The 16,850-nt window shown below is 47.4% G+C and overlaps 1 protein-coding gene across 2 annotated transcripts in view; it reads left to right on the top strand.

The window, feature by feature from the left end:
• The window catches only part of GSE1 (Gse1 coiled-coil protein), a 1,546,392-nt gene that overhangs the window by 1,010,041 nt on the left and 519,501 nt on the right, over positions 1-16,850 (top strand). The gene's annotated exons all lie outside the window — the stretch shown is intronic.

A 16,850-nucleotide genomic window follows, 5' to 3' on the forward strand; every position in this document is an offset into this window, starting at 1 on the left:
TTCTTGTAAGTCTAAATCTGTGGCTTGCACTGGTTGTGTGAGTGTTGAAATGGTGAGTGATGCCAGTAAGAAGTTAGGTGATGCTGTGCTAGAAGTAGTCAGGTGGTAGTTGTGTTGATACTGTGAGAAACCACAAGCTGTCTCACTAGTCCCCGGGGATGTGTCATCCAGGTGGCAAAGACGCGGCCATCGCTATTGGATCCAGTTCCTGGGGTGGAAAACTGAGGGAGGATCACCTAGATGGGGTGGTCCTCAGAGAGTGGAAGTGGGACACTGACGGGTGAGACGCGGTATCCCCCTTCTTATAAATTTTCCCCATCCTACCCCGTAGGATACTCAAATACTCTAGCCCCTTTCCGACACAAACACTTTCACACATCACGAAAGACGACGGACAAACACCAAAGCCGTTTTCCTGACATGTCCCAACACCAGGTTGCATGGCAAAGTCAGGCAACTGACCAGAATCACACACACCTGACGGCCCTTTCCCTTCCCCACAAGAATAAAAGGTGGAGCACAAGAGCACAATACAAGCAAGGCAGACCGCACAATGAGAGAGCTAACAAAGCACGGCAGTTTAAGAGGAGGAGAAAGACAGCGCAAACCAAGAGGGTGATAAGGAGAGAAGCGACCTTGCCCTTTCCGAGCCAGGCCTGTGAAACCTCCACAGACGGAATTGTAAGACCGCGAACAATAGCCAGCGTGTGTTGCAGAAGACGTCAACGGCACACAAGGCTCTCCTCCGCTGATAGACAAGCCAAGGGGAGACGCTTGCCACCGTGGTACCAGCCTTGACTCCAAAGACCAGAAAAAGCCAAGCGGTTCATCACAGCCGGTGAGTCGAGGGGAGAGCCGATCAGAAACCAAACTGTATTTGAACAAAAGTAGCAAAACAGCTAATTGAAAAAAGTACAAAGAACTGTTTGTTTGATATAAGAGGGGAAAACCAGCCACAGAGGAGTCAGACACCACGTGTGTGTTCACTTGAGAAACTCTAGGCGATTATCCTATGGTTGAAACTACCGTTACCAGTAGGACTTGGGAATGGCACGAGAAGAGGGTCAAAATAGTCATACGGGGGTCTAGTAAAATCATCCGTACAGTCGAATGTCTTTGACCGACAAATGAATTAAAAGCTAAGGGAAGTGAATCCTGCATCGTAAGAACTGTTTAAGGATCTGTGTAAATTGCAAAAGTTAGCAACAGTGAACCCGATGGAGGGATGCCGATGAACAGGGGGCAAAGTCTGAAGTCCCAATGCATAGTGTGTTGACAAGAGTGAACCCGGCAGAGGGTTTTCCACAGTGAACTGTTAAAAAGACATTAAGATTTGTGAATGGCACAGAGAAGATTGTGTTGAAAGCCCTAGTGAACCCGACAGAGGGAGGCTGACTTTCGAGAGGGGCCTGCGCCCTGAAGAGGGAGACCCAGGGGTAAAGAAGCATCACTCTAAAGACAAGTAGAAAATAACTGTTTTTGTTGTTTTGAATATATCAGGCCCTTGGAAGCAAGAGATTGAAACACAGAAGGTCCAGATATCACTACGAACTTTATAGGGATCTGAGTACAATGGCAATGGCACCTATCTTCTCCTTTACTGGCCCTCAGGGTGCCCTTCACTGGCAAATGTGAAGCCGCCCATACAGTTGCACGCCTGTTGTCGTTCCTACGCTTGCATGCATAATGTCCACACACAAGATCTCTTCTATACTCACTCACTCATGCAATCACACACACAATATATCAACTGTACGCTGCCTTATGGGATACGACATATACACAGATGTATCTAATGTAATGTCTACACTAGAACATGCAAAATTGACTATCATTCACAAGAGCAAGTGTGGAGGCAGGCAAACAAAATGCATCATGTCACTCCTTCAACGGCATGCATGTCACACTTGCACTGATATAGTCAATGTTGCTCTTTATATGGCACGTTCATTGTCAATCATACATTGGCACACACAATGCCCCTTCCGCTTATCCTATCAGTCATGCACTGGCACTTGTGATGATACAATTACACTAACTTGTGAGGTTGTGCCTTCATTGGCACACGTGATGGCACTCCTACTCAGGTACTTAAACTGTCTGTCACTTTAGTATTGGCACGTTATGTCTCGGACTAGTTCCAAGTTTCTCCTGCACTGAAACACACAACATTATTCCTATGTTATATTGCCATTGTGATAAGAGCAGGAAGTGGCTGGGTGAACTCGACGGGCCTGGTGTTCCTTATCTGCCAGAAAACGGTTTCTTTGACTACCCGTCCAGTGTTCCTTAACAATATTTCTATTGGATGAGGATAATTGGGCATAAATAGTGTTAGGTGATATTTCCAACACAGTGCCCCCTCATGACATCATTTACATCAAACCTCATATTTCTACAAACAAACACCATATTATGTAAACTAAATAAATAGAAATGAACAATTTTGTCTTTTTTTCCACCGGATAATTGCAAAATTTCCTCCGTTTCGAACAATTCAATATATACACTTATGGGGTCATCCCGAGCTCAGCGGTAACCCTTAAATGCGGCAGTAACGCTATAACTGCTGCATTTAAGGGTCCACCAAATCACGAGTTTGTCAGTATTTACCCCCAGGTCAGATCTGGGGGGAAATCTGCCGGGAATATGCCGATTTTTGGTGCTATTACCGTGCGGTAATACCGCCGAAAATTCCCCATTGGGTCCAATGGGGAAGTACCATTCCACCAAGCCCGTGATCAAATAGCGCCGGACCAGTTGGCGGTAGTGCTGTTATTATTGCTGGTGGTATCCTGGCAGGAATACCGCTGGGATACCGCCCAATTTGTGATTAGGCCCTTAATCCGTATTCCTTCAAGTTTTAGTTGCCATGCCTTGCGTTAGAGATTGATCATCAAATAGTACAGGAGCAACGTGCTGGTCTTGGAAGCAAGACCATGCAGAGCAACAGAGGTTCCAATCCCGGATCCGCCTCTCCTGCCCCCCTGCAGAAGGACTACTAAGAAACAGAAGCTGGTAGGCCTGATCAGATTAGGCCAGGGAAGAAGGCTCAAGGGAAACTGGGGGAGGGAAAATCAGGTAAAGGAGACTCTCAGCCTAGGCGTACCCCCATTGACAGCCAACATGTGAACAAGAGTAATACACCAGACCCTCCCCAATCGATAATGGACCACGCCCATAGGGTATCGAGGAAGGCGACAAACCGTTCCCAACGGATTCCCCTTATGCCATAGAACACATCTCCTAGCTTGAAATGGAGCTTGCACTAAGAAATTAGACACCTTAATGAATTCTGGAGAAGCATAGAAATCATGACCACTGTGGTGACAAAGGTGAATCCCAGGAAGGGCAACTAGCGGGGAGACAAAGATAACTACTGCCACAGGTGATGCAGTTAGATGAATTTCATGGGTGGGAAATTGACGCATTTAGACAGAATACATGGGTGGGAATTGTGATGCACTTGGATGGATGCCAGGGTTGGGGGATCAACGAACATAGGTGGATTGCAGGGGTGGGAGTGGTTATGCACTTACATGGATTTTCAGAGGTGGGGAGGTGTAACACGCAGATTGATTCCAGCAGTGGGAGGTGTGATGCATTTGGAGGGATTTTCGGGGGTGGGAGACGTGGCGCAGTCGGGCTGATTTCGGGGGCCGGAAGATGTGATGCAATTGGATGGATTTGCAGGGAGGGAGGTGCGACGCAGTTGGATTGATTCCTAGGGTGGGAGGAGCGGTGCACTTGGGTCAGTCGCACATCATTGAGCTGACCGTGCTGAAGCTCTGCTGAGACACACAGGCTGCGTCCCTGATGAACTCGACAACATGTTTCTTTTGTCATCAGCAGCATAGCCTTTCTTATGCATCATGGTGAATTTCCAACTGAAAGACCACCCGTCACCTTGCAAATCTGTGACCATTAAAACAAGCAACACAATAAAGCACCCTTTGAAAATGTGTTCATACCCATAACATCTAATAGCTTGATATGCTAAAAAGTAAAGTTTGCTTTGACGTACTCAGTTGAATGTTCTTAAACATACATCACAAAATGCTGGAGGTTTGTTGTGAATCTCAAAACCTAAGTGAGTTTATGATGCAATTTATTTTATTGTGTGTGTCTTAAAGCAGTGAAAATAAAGTGGGTAAATAATTATTTTGCCTTTTACATCTAATAGTTTTCCGTTTAGGATGTGGAAAATAAAAGGTACACTGATATTATTTTGGCCCAACATGCTGCTATAAAGATTTACATGTTGTCATGATGCTTTACTATGCAATTTGTGTATTTTGCAAGAAAACTCTATAGGACAGTATTGTTGTATGTCTTGACACCCAAAACTTAAATATTTGTTCCAAGTAAAGCATGGAGGAAGGTGGCTGTGCCCAAATGGCAGAGTGGGTTAAAATCCCTGCTTGACTGTTTAGCTTAATTGTGTGGTCCCGGGCAAATAATGTAATCTTACCCTGACTTCAACTGCAAAAATTGGAGTGCTTATAAGTGAATACCTTTACACCCTTACAATAGGACAGTTTTAATAAGTGTAGTGACAAATTGGTGAACTCTGGTGCGCCTGTGCTACTGGCTCCAATACTGTCACATAAAATTACAACCCACACTGTAAAGGAACACAGAGGACAGACAGTTTCATGAAGGAAAGGGATGCACTCTTGATACTGACAGGAGGGTAGTTGGTAAAGTAATCAGTCTTACAGTTCAGGGTTATTTGGTTTCAACACCAAAGGGGTAATGGGTCGTAACTGTCTCTAGGGGCATTCGGAGAAGGACCAGCGGGTAGAACCACAAAGTACATGGTGCTGAAGAAGTTCTTGGTGCTCGACAGCGGTGAGGCAGTTCCAGGGCACTTCGCAGTCTGTGAGATGGAGTTAGTGGCAGGAGACAGCTGCGGGCAGCAGGCAGTTCGGCAAGCGAGGCTCGGGGCCTAGAATCGTTGTCTCTGTGCTGGTTGGCAGATCTGGAATGCTGGTCAAGGCGTCTCGGACGGCAATGGTGACTGCAGCGTGAAAACAGTCAGCAGTGCAGCCGGATGCGGTTGGAGGACTCGACTGTCTTGAAATTGTCCTTAAAAAGGGCGCAGCTGGAATGATGCTTGTATGGCACTCCTCCTAATTTCTTTGCAGGGCTTGTGCTCTTTCAAGGTGGACGTCCCAAAGCTCAGGAGGGTGTTAGCAGGCAACAGACCTGTCCTTTGTCCAGAGACTCTCCGGGACGTCCCACCTAGGAAGCTTGCTGTCGGAACCTAGCAGGGCACAGTTCTGGAGCTGCTGGACGGGTCCTCTGAGTCCAGTATCCCCATCTGTTCCCTGGGAGATGTTTAGGGGAGGGATCTTACTTCCTTCTTGGAACTCCTGGCCTTCCTTCACTGGCAGGAGATGCAAGGTAGACTGTACCTTCAGCTTGGGTCCAAATGAGTCCTCCTTCTTACTCCTTTTGAAGTTTTCAGTTGATCTGATCAGTGAGGGGCTCAGCCCTCTTTTAAAGCCAAACGGGCCCCAGTGATTGGTGAAGGCTAAACCCACCTTAATGAACCAATCCTGGGTCCCCACCAACAGTCTTCAGTGATGCTTCAGGTCAGAATCAGAGCACTTGGCAACAGACAGGGGAATTATGACCACATATACTTCTAAGTCCCACCCATCTTCCTGTCTGCTGTACATCAAAGTGTCTCCCTTATTAACTGAGCCCTATGCAGCGCTTGGTCACAACATATGCCTCCTTTGAAGTAGGGGTTTGCAGGCAGAATTTCGTCTCCTACAATTCACATACTTCCCTGCTCTGAAAGGAGTGGTTCCAGACAGGACATTCACTGCCCTTTCATACGAAGGAGGGGTGTTGGTACCAAGTGGACTCATTGCATTACAAAGAGGTGTTGGTCTCTGGTCTCCATTGTCACTTCCTGCACCCAGGCCTTCCCTGAGGCCTGCTAATTAACATTCTTCAGTATTCGCCACCACCAGCAAGGTGTAACAATGGAGATGCAAATCCATGGGGCCTTGAAATGCTAATCAGGCTGCCCACAGCCAGAGGCTTTTGATGTACCCATGTACCCACAGCTGTCAGGTGTCAGCTACACATGACTGGCGAAGGTGGCGTTGGTAAGCTGTGTCCTCCCAGAGTACATTACTTTTTTTTCTGCTGTGCGGTGAGCGTGGAAAATATGTGCAGGAGCGGCCCCACATATTTTCAGAGGTTAATCTCCCATCATTCATTCTTTTTAAATAAACAGAAAATCGAATAGCCCAGGCAAGCGCACTCTCCCTGTGCAGATGGTCCAATTCCTCACAAACAGCGAGAAGGGCTTGAACCAGCCTCTGTTCACCCTTTATGCTTCAACAAAATTATATTTTCATAGTGTCCCTGTAGTAAAAAAATAAGGACATTAAATCTGAATATCGCCTAGGGAAGCGGAAAACTAGAGGGTGTAAGGGTGCAGAATGACAAGACTGACACACAGGTGGCATGGTTGTTGGCATCAGCTTTTATTATACCAGAAATAAAGAGAAAACCTACCCCACCCTAACTCTAAAAGGGGTTTCGCTACCTCAACTAAAATACTAAGGATTCAGTCAGGATGCCAATGTAAATCAAGAGTCCACAATCCTGTGTCAAAAACGTATCTCTGTCCCTTAAACCTACAAATAAACTGACAACGGATCACAGTTCCAAGTCTTTGGTGGGATAGTTACCTGAGGGAATGACATCCTTGCCCAGGTCTCAATCCCCTTTCAAGGCACAAAACAAAGTTCCAGGTTGAAATGTTAAAACACAGTAAAGTTCTCTGCTCAAACATCAACATTCCTTATTGCCCATAGTTGTATCTTCACTATTGGGATCCCGGAGAATGCCTCCATTTTCCAGGTGTCTTGCTCTCAGTAGTTTGACAGGAATTAATCCAAGAAATAGATAAGAAATATTTGAAAATAACCTATTAGGGCCGAACAGCCTATCCAGGAGAAGGGAGTCATTCTTTTTGTTGTTTTTCCTTAGTGGAAGATTAGATTAGTTTTGAGACGGGGCACAGACTGCTTACTTTTAGTACTTCCCTCCTGACAAGCACACTAATTCTCCTTCTTCTGACCTACCACATATAGCCCACAATAACATAACAGATTGAAGAATAACATTAAAAAAACCTAACCTAACTTGGTGTAGCATCATTTGGCAAAACATTTAACATAGGTTTGATTCAACACACCATACTATACCATAGCATAATGTTACATAGACTAACCCCAAAACGCAGCATAACATGACCGAACAACAAAGAACAATACCATTGTTTCACATAAGTTAGCGCCCCTTTAGGAACGTTGTTGGTGGCCCAGCCAATCAGAAAAGTGGAATTCTGATCTCACCGTGCCTGGAATGTTGCACCTTTGGGGCCTGCTTCTCTTAGATATCTGTTTCTTCACACCGCTGCTTGCCTTTCTGTCCCTTTCTTCTCTGCTAGGCCTCGGATTCCTTGCTGTGCTCCCCACTGAGTCTGCATGCTAACCCCCACCCAATCGCACCACCCACCTCTTACCCACACGGCAAGACGCCTGTGATCTGCTCTCAAGTCAGCTTTCGGTGCTGGCGCCACAGCTGCCATTTCCTGTCTTGTGTCCTCTCACTCCGGTGCCATGTTTCCATGGTAACGCAAAACGCGGTGGCTCTTTTTCTCTCGTCTACTCCACTTTATCCATTTTGTCTGCCCGTTTAGGGGTGAGGTGCGTGCTAAAAGCATTAGCACCACCAGTGGGGGTTACGAGGACGGGCGTTTGCTGGCCATTAGGTGCCATTAGTCTTCCTTGTTAGCCCATAGTTTGTTCAGAGCGTTAAGTTGAGCTACTAGAATCCTAATGCCCTCCAGGAGCGCTAATGCTTAAATAACAGTCCATACGTGAGAGGACATGTAAATGGGATACTAATGTGAAGGCTGAGGCAAAAGAGGAGAGTCACACAACGAAAAAAGTGGGACCTAAAAGAGAATGTAGTAAAACCCAGGTACTAGTAACCTTTCAGCCCCAATTCCCTTTCGCATTTTACATCCTGATTATCAACCGGGGGAGCAGAGGGGGAAATCGGACTTATAGCCAATCAGGAAGGCCCAGACAGCCGCTCAGCCAATCGGGGTGCTCACAACAAGGGTTTGATCTCATTGTCCCCTGAGCAGCAGAAGGCTGGCATTTTCCCAGCCGGGAAGCATGCAAGTCCTCCACCCTTCTGCCTCCCCCACTTAACTAAAAGCTGCCTGCTCCTTACTGGTAGGGTGGCCAACTGTCCCGTATTTCTTAGGATTATCCCGTAATTGGGGACTCTGTCCCGCAGTTTGCAGAGTGGCTGTGCGGGACGCAGGTTGTCCCAACTTGCTTTGTTCCCTGCAGTGTGACTCTCAGGAGACAGCAAGTCAGGACAACCTGCGTCCAGCACAGCCACTCTGCAAACTGAAGTGGCTGTCTACACACCACAGCGCTGCCACCTGCTGATTTCTTTCTCTGGGCGGCTCCATGGCCCTGGCTCCTTTTGAGCCTGCAGGTTGAACTGCTAACGCTCTGACCTGTCTTCATTCCAATGCTAATGCTTTATTCCTGGGGTCCTGATGGTCATGTTTGCAGTTAAAAAAAAGTGACTATCACCTCCCAAGGACAAACCACTTACATTGCAATTAAACCAGGTGTTAAAAGCCACTAACAAATTTGAATTACAAATGGGGCGTGCCAAACGTGAATGACGCTGGGACGTTATCACGGCCTTGTAGGAAAGTGTCCTGCAAAAGGTTATAAAAAAGTTGGCGACCCTACTTACTGGTGCCTTGAGCACTACGTTCCAATGCTTCCCCGCCATGGCAATGGCCACCATGGAAAGGAAAAAGGGACTAGATGTCCCCTTTTCCCTTGACCATAGCAACTTTCTTGGTTTGTATTTTTTTTAAGTTGGGAAACTGCAAATGTTCCGTTTCTCAACTTTAAAAAAACGAACCAAAAAAACAGCATCCTGAAAATCCATGATGCTAATACCAATATACCACTCCAGGCAGGGGGCTTTTTTACAGAGTCGGGAATGCACAGGGCTAAGCGACACTGGCCCTGGGCATTACCTGACCCGGTAAAGCCCCCACCCATTGGGGCTTATTGTTTAATTCCACCCACAATAGACAAACCTACAACCCACATACCACTTCCCCGTAAGTGTTGAAGTTAGGTGAATAAATAACCTTAAGCAACTGTGTTATTTTACCAGCATTTTTTGTATTTTTTTTATTTCTGCATGTATATGTATATAAAGTCCATCATGGACTATTTGTATACTAATGCACATTTTTTTTTTTAAAACCTATGAGGCCAGTTTCTTTCTAGAGTTTTGCCCTTGTTGGAGTGGGTTTGAACCTAAGCAAAAAGGGATTCAATGTGTTTTCTTCTTACATAAACCAGATTACTCCCCCCCCCACCCATTGATATGGGGTAGCTTTATACTCTTTGGGAAGGGCTAGACCATGTGGTCAACTAAGGGAGGTTTGTGGGAGCTATCAGGATCCTCTGTATACCATCTCCAGAAGTCGCATGACGATGCCGATCTCTTGTCTTTCCTCCAGTCCTCCTTTACGGATGACAAACCGGTGACCTTGCCACATAATCTATATTTTCAGATACAACAGCATAGATGTTTAAATAACTCTTTTATACAGTGTTTAGTTCCAGATTCTTCCTGCTTTTAAGAGCTCTAAGGATAGGTGTAATATTTACTAAATTGTAATGGAAGGGCTAAAGATTTGAAATTGCCACGGATTAAAGATAATTGACTTTTGGCGAGTAAGAAATGGTGTTCTATGTGTAGCATTGAGGTGTCAAGTGACTGTTTATGGCTGAGCAATAGCTTGCAACTTGAAATGTTTACTTCTGGTAAACATTTCATATGTATCCACTGCAGAATGATGAAGGGCTGAGTGGCCCGTCCGGGATTCGAACCTCTGAGTGCTGGTTGCATGAAGATTTCCAAGATGAGCACATAGTGCCAAGTGACTGTCTCGCGGGAGACACACAAATATATCCGCCTCCTCTTTGCCCTAGTTTCCTACCTTCTGGCTCCACGCACACTGTGGTCCACAGGTTGGACGCTCTCATCTCTACTGACATCCCTCACTCTATCCCTCTCTCTCTCTTGGACTGAATACTCTCTTCTCTCATCACAATTGAAGCTCTCCTCTCCCCTCGCATCGGCACACCCAACGCAGCCACTCTGTTTCAAAGTCACCAGATCCATGAAAAGAGTGACAGTGGCTGCCTTTTCCTCCACCTACTCTCCTCCTCCTATTCTTACGGCTGACTCCCACCTTGACATAGCCCTCGCTAACTTCAATCTATCTCCAACACTCTTGATACTCTTGCTCCGGTCATGATGGTCTGACTGAAGCCTTCCAAAAAGTGCGAATCTTGGTATGACTTCCATCTGCCTGGCCTAAAACACAAGTGTAGGGCAGCTGAGCGGGAATGGTATTCATAGGGCAGACCCTCTGACAGACTGGCCTGCCGCCTCCTTCAAAGGTAATATCTGCTCTGTATCCACTCCAAGAAAAGAGTCTGTATTCAAGCCGCATCTCTGCGGCATCAAGCAACACGGCCAAACTTTTCAAAGCCTGTAAGGAACTGGCCAATCCTGCTGCAGCCTCTTGTGTCACACCCACCCAGGACCTTTGTTCGGCCCTGGCTGCACACTTCATCAAAAAAAAGACTTCCTTTCCTCCCTCTCTTCCACACCACAACATACACCAACACCGGGAGCCTCCCTTGGCCCCCGTCCACATCCCCTCCCCTCTCTTCTCTCTCACCCGATGAGGTCGCCAGACAAGTCTGGTCTATGAGGGCTTCATCCAACCAAGTGGAACTCTGCCCCTCCAAAACCATTAAGGACAACATTGACTCCCTCGCTCCAGCCTTGGCTGATCTCTGCAATCTCTTTTGCCACTGGAGTTTTCCCAACTGCTCTTAAGTACTCTCTTGTGCACTCTCTGCTCAAAGAACCCTCTGCTGACCCCTCCATTCTGATAAACTACTGCTTTATCCCTATCGCTACTTTCCTGGGCAAGCTCTTGGAGAAGTTAGCTATCTTTCAGCTGACCCTTCACACTGCATCTATTGGTTGCTTCCACGACCATCAGTCTGGATTTAGGGCATCCAGAGGCACAGAAACTGCTCTTCTGAACACCCCTGAAGACTTGTTCTCAAATCTTGACACTAACACTCCCTGTGTCCTCATTCTCCTTGACCTCTCCTCTGCCTTTGACACGGTTAACCACAACATCCTGATCGCACATCTCCATGACACACTGGGAATCACAGGACAGGCTCTGGCATGGTTAACCTTCTTTCTTTCTGACCACCCATCCCAGGTGCAACTCGGAACCTTTCTCTCTACTATCGCTCTTTCAAACTGTGGCATTCCCCAGATATCTAACCTATCCCCCTGGTTCTTCAATGTCTATATGGCTGCCTTTGCACTCTTGATTGCCACTTTCACCGATAACTTCCAGTGTTATGCGGATGACACGCAGCTATCTTTCAAGCTACCCTCAGCCGTCTCCTCTTCCTCGCTCATATCTGAGCCTCTGTCTGCTATTCAGTCATGGTGTGCTGGAAACGACCTCTGCCTCAGTGCCAGTAAGACTGAGATAGTTTGCATTGGAATCCCTGCTCCCGCTTTCCCACTTGCACTCTGGCCGGCCTCACTTGGCCCTGTGCCCGCACCCACCTGCAAGGCTAAAAACCTTGGGGTCATCTTCGACTCCATTCTCTCCTTCGCCTCTCAAATTTTGGACATCTCTAAAAAACCTAACTATCAGCTACACCTCCTCAGAGGCACTCTACCTTTTCTCACTTTCCCCCAGCGGCTCACTGTCTCCAGAGCCCTGGTTCTCTCTAGGCAGGACTACTGCAACAGCCTCTTTCTCAACCTCCCTGCTTCTGCTCTGCGCCCTCTGCAACTCACCCATTACAGAACCGCAAGACTTATCCTTGGCCTCAAGCCCAGCGACCGCATCTCTCGGGTGCTGAAATCCCTCCACTTACTCTCTGTGGCTGCAAGGATCAAGTTCAATACCCTCTGCATTGTTCACAAGGCTTACTGGGGCCTGGGACCTACCTATCTGCAACAATGCCTACCTAAATATTGTTCCCCCCAGAACCCTCCGCTCATCTACCTCAAACCTTCTGCGAGTGAGCCGGTTCTCCAAATAGAGATTTGGACTGAAATCTTTATCCTCAGCAAGGGCCTCCCTCTGGAATAGCCTCCCTGCCGCCCTCCATCTTGAGCCTGATCTCTTTAAGTTCTGGAAATTCCTCATGACTTTCGTCTTCCTTTTCTCTCCCGTTACCCTGCTAATCTATCCCTCTACTCTTTCACTCTCTCCCTCCTTTTTCCGTATAGCTTGCGGACTGGCCACCTGGTGTACCTCAGAGACTCGCACCAGTCCTCTCGCGCTCGCCTCTGGGCCCTGCACTCACCTCACCATCACTGCACTTGAACAGTGACCCAAGAGAGTGGAATCTCTCTGCACTTACCCCAGCCTCCACTGACTGGGTGCACTTAGACCCCCTCCAACTCCCTGTAACCATCTGTGCACTTGCGCGATAAGAATGACCATGCCTGAAGATCGTCTGTATGTTCCCCCTTGTCTTCACTCCCTGCATGGTGGCGCCTTAATGCACTTGGAAAAACCGCAGAATCGTTGTCAGGCCTATTTGCTGTTATCTCCACTGTAAATTGTATTATATGCACTTACTTTGCCTGTGCAGACTTTTATCGTTTCAGAATTTCAAGGGCTCGGAACTACTGTTCCTCCCAGTGTTCCCGCCCTCCTTGAGCGCTTTAAAACACTTGCCTTGTGTAGAGGAACTTTACAAATAAATATTACCATATCATACCAGAGTATGTCAAAATACCCGCCCCTTTACATTTAATGGAACTTTACATTTTCCCTTGCATAGTGGTCACTTCATATTTAATAAATACAGGGTTTGGTGGCCTCATATGTCTTACAATGTAAAAAATGTGATGGATTTTAGTGGGTGGGGGGTTAGATTAGTTTAGTAGCATGCCACATGCAACAATGCTGATTTCGCACTGCAAATCACTTTTATCCGCATGTCTTCCACGTATGTAACATGTGACCACCATTGGTGGTGGAATACAGATCATTGGGAAGTGCTTCTGTGGGAGTGGAGGGGATTTCAACAGGCGACAAAGGGCTCTGTTGCTTTTTGTGTGATTCTCTTGCCCTTTGAAATGTTGCTCTAGAGCAATAATCTCCCTCTTTGCTGGGATTCAGGCCCTTGCTGTGAGGACCAAAGTGGCTTCTGTTTTTCTTCTCAGCCCCGCAGCCTTCTAGATGTCATTTGCAAAGCAGCCACTTGTGCTACTCCTCACGTTCTTAGACTCTCAATACAAACAAAGATAGTACTCACAGAACTGGTCCCTTTTTCCCTTGGCTTCTGAGTTCGTTTCTGTAGTATCGAAGTTGTGGTATGCCTCCCAGAAGGCGCTGAAGAGACCAGAAAAATGGGCTCTAAGCGCCTCGTGGGCGACCCCCTCGGAAAACCTCTGGGGAATAAAACCCGATTTGCTTGGATTCCAAAAGACGTGCAGGTCTGGTGATGTTCCTATTACAAAGTCCTTTGCACTGTTGGCCGAATTGTCCAGCTGAAGTAGTCAGGAAACACAGCTCCGTGTAGCCGAGTCTCGTGAAGGAAGGTCCGGAACAGGACAATCTTCTTGAGTCTTCTTGATGGAATCCGGGGGCAAGGAAAAGTAAACAGGATGCTCTACGGGGCAGGACGGCGCCCGGAGCAAGGTGTAATGGAGCACGGAAGTCACACAGGAGGAGCAAGGAGGCACAGCGATGCCGAAGCACAAATAGGTAGGAGAGAGGAGGATACGGCAAGGAAGTGCAGCCGCTGGAAGGGAAAGGAAAAGGTGGATATAACGAAGTGTTAGGAAAAAAGAAGACCGTAGTCAGAAAGGCGGAAAGGATTGAAAAGGCAGGAGCGTAAGCTGCTATGAAGCTGCACAGGATGTGGAGCGAGTAGCGTCGCACCTACCTGGGTCTCAACGAGACTGATATAGCGTTTGGCTTGAGGAGGTCGCCATTTTGGAATAAGCTAGACCTGCCCGGAGCATTAGGAAAAACGGAACCAAATAGCCGCCATCTTGGTTTCTGTTGAAGGTAATGAGGATGGTGTAATTTCCATATTTTCCGGTATGAACGCTGGGATTTCCTAACACACGTTTTCTGTAAACAGTACTCCATGGACAGTGGATAAAAATCAGAACCTCTTTTGATAGTGGGCTCGTTAAGTCGGGGGCTTTCTCCCGTCAGGCTTGTGCTTTTAATCTTCTCAGAAATCTCTCGAAAGGAGGACTAGTCGTATCAATGATTAAGTGCAAGTGACCCAACATAGGGTCTATTGTACCTCTCCAAGTTCTCTTTCCTCAAGGCCAACCTTGCACCAAGCCCTCATACTGCATGCCCACGTTTTCTATGTAACGAAATGGCACCTTCTGGAGCGGATGGCCACATTCAGGCCATGGGCGTGTCCTGCAGCCATGCATGCATGCATAAGCAGCTCTCGGTTCTTTTATTTAGTCCCTTTGATGGAATGGTAGTATGCCCTGGGAGCGGGGGTATTCCCTTCCCACCCACCATGATTATTCAGGGAGGGGGACTATGAACTTGAACTAACCAGCCCCCCTTCTCCACATTCTGTTGAATAATAGCTGTCCGGTATGCAGACTGATTAACGCTTACATTTCTTCTAGTTTATCAGTGGCACGTCGAAGAGCTCCTTTAAAAGTGTACCGGGAGTGGGAGGGCGATTGACCCTCCCGGAAGGCATGCCTGCCTACATTTGGTAAAGGAAAACCCAGTGGATGATGTCATTGGATGCCCCACCCCCTTTTACCAGAGACGCCGCCCAACTACACCACCCATTTTTAAACAAAAAACAACATCAAATGACGCCAATCTGAGCGAGATTTACACTCATCTGCCCATAGCTCGATGTGATGAGCTACAAACAGACTGAAAGTAGCCAATCACATCTAGGTGTGTGCAGACTTACTGGAAGGGCCAGAAATCCCCGAGACTCCATGCTCTTCCCGGGAGACCCGGAGAAGAGCGTAAAATCCCAGAGTCTCCAGGATAGACCCAGAGACTAGGAGGTATGCCGGAGGGTCACCTACATATGTAATGTTAGGTGGTATTTGTATAGCACCTGCTGCCATTGGTATGGCCTTGAAGTGCTGTGAAGGGTGAACGCCCATTGCAAGACTGTAGTCTGTGTTGAAAAGTATTGAAAAGTGTGGTAAAATGTGTGTGCATTTATAGCCAGATCGAAGGTAAGTAGAGAATTGCTAGGTCTCTAACGCAGCCCATATTACAAAGGAAGTGCTGAGCACCTGTATTCCAAATGGTGTGTTCTGTTAATAGCATTAGATACTGTAGCAGTCACCAACGTGCAGTGGTCTAACAGTGGCGTTATGTTGATTCATGGAATTAATGGTTCTTCCCATCATTGTTCAACTTTGCCTTTTCCCCCCCTGCCCCATTGCCCTTCTGGGTAGATCCCTCTCCTCGGCAGGTGCTTCTCCCTGGAACAGCCCCCCTCGGACTTGAGCCGGATCTTCCTAAATTCCAGAAACTTCTCAAGAACCTCCTTTTTTCCTCTTCCTTCCCTCTTCCGTGCTAAACTCTCCACCTGCCACCGTGACTGGGGCCGGGACCCTTCAGAGTCATACAGGGACCAGACGATCTCCTCTTACCAGTCCCTCCCAGCATCCTTTGGCAGCACTTGCCCTCGGGCTCCCTTTCTGTACTATCCCAACCCAGTACTGTCCACTGCACTTTTCCTCCCCCCTCCCTTTCCTCTGGCACTAGCCGCCTTGGCCTGAATAGCACTTGCCCACCCCATCCATGGGGTTCCCCCACTTTTGCACTTCTCCCTCTACCCCCAATCCCCTCGCACTTATCACCTTTTCATGAACATGAACAGTAGGGTTGTCACAAAGCCAATATAACCGTTTTCTTTGATTTTTTTTCTTATGATATTCCATGTGCCCCCCCCCCCCCTTCTTGTCGTGTGGTGCCTGGAAACACATGGGTATAGGCGCATACAAATGTCTAATAAAATAATAATGTGTGGGGGGGTTCCCATATCTCCCTTTTACTCCTATTCACACCTAATTATACCTTTCTTCTACACCCCCCCCTATATATAGTTGGGCACTTTCAAATTGGATTTTTAATAAACCCATTTTTAAATCAGCGAGATGCGCTCATTTTTCTTTGAACCCCATTCGATGAAGCAACTAATTCCCCCTGCCACAAATGGCCATTTTGCGAAGCAGTTTCCACTCCCAACATAAAATGAAGAAAGGTTTCTAAAAAATGTTAATTGGAGAGTGCAGGCATGTGTAGAGTGTGTGTGAACGTGCTGTGGCATTTACTGTTCCTCTTTCCAATAAACGCGGCTGCTCCGTCCCTCCCGCCCTCGCTCCCCGCCCGCCACCACCCCACATGGGCTAGCCCGGCTAGAATAATGAAAGCAGTCTATGCGGTGAGCCTGCGCACATTTCTTGGTCAAGTTCCTCAGAATTCTGGAGGCGTGAGCACCCCGAGGCTTGCTCAAATTGCGGTTTCTGGTTATGAAAGGGCCGGGGGAGCCTCCTGCACTAAAAATAGCGCCTCTTGGCGGAAGCTACTCCACTGGTCCAGTAACAGGATCGCTTGGTGTTACAGGAGTTCGCGAGGACCGAGGGTCCATCGCTTGCGGTGCTGCTGCTTATTGGGAATG

This window comes from Ambystoma mexicanum, chromosome 1q (assembly GCF_040938575.1).
Source record: "Ambystoma mexicanum isolate Mex_15411 chromosome 1q, UKY_AmexF1_1, whole genome shotgun sequence".
NCBI classification, from domain to species: Eukaryota; Metazoa; Chordata; class Amphibia; order Caudata; family Ambystomatidae; genus Ambystoma; species Ambystoma mexicanum.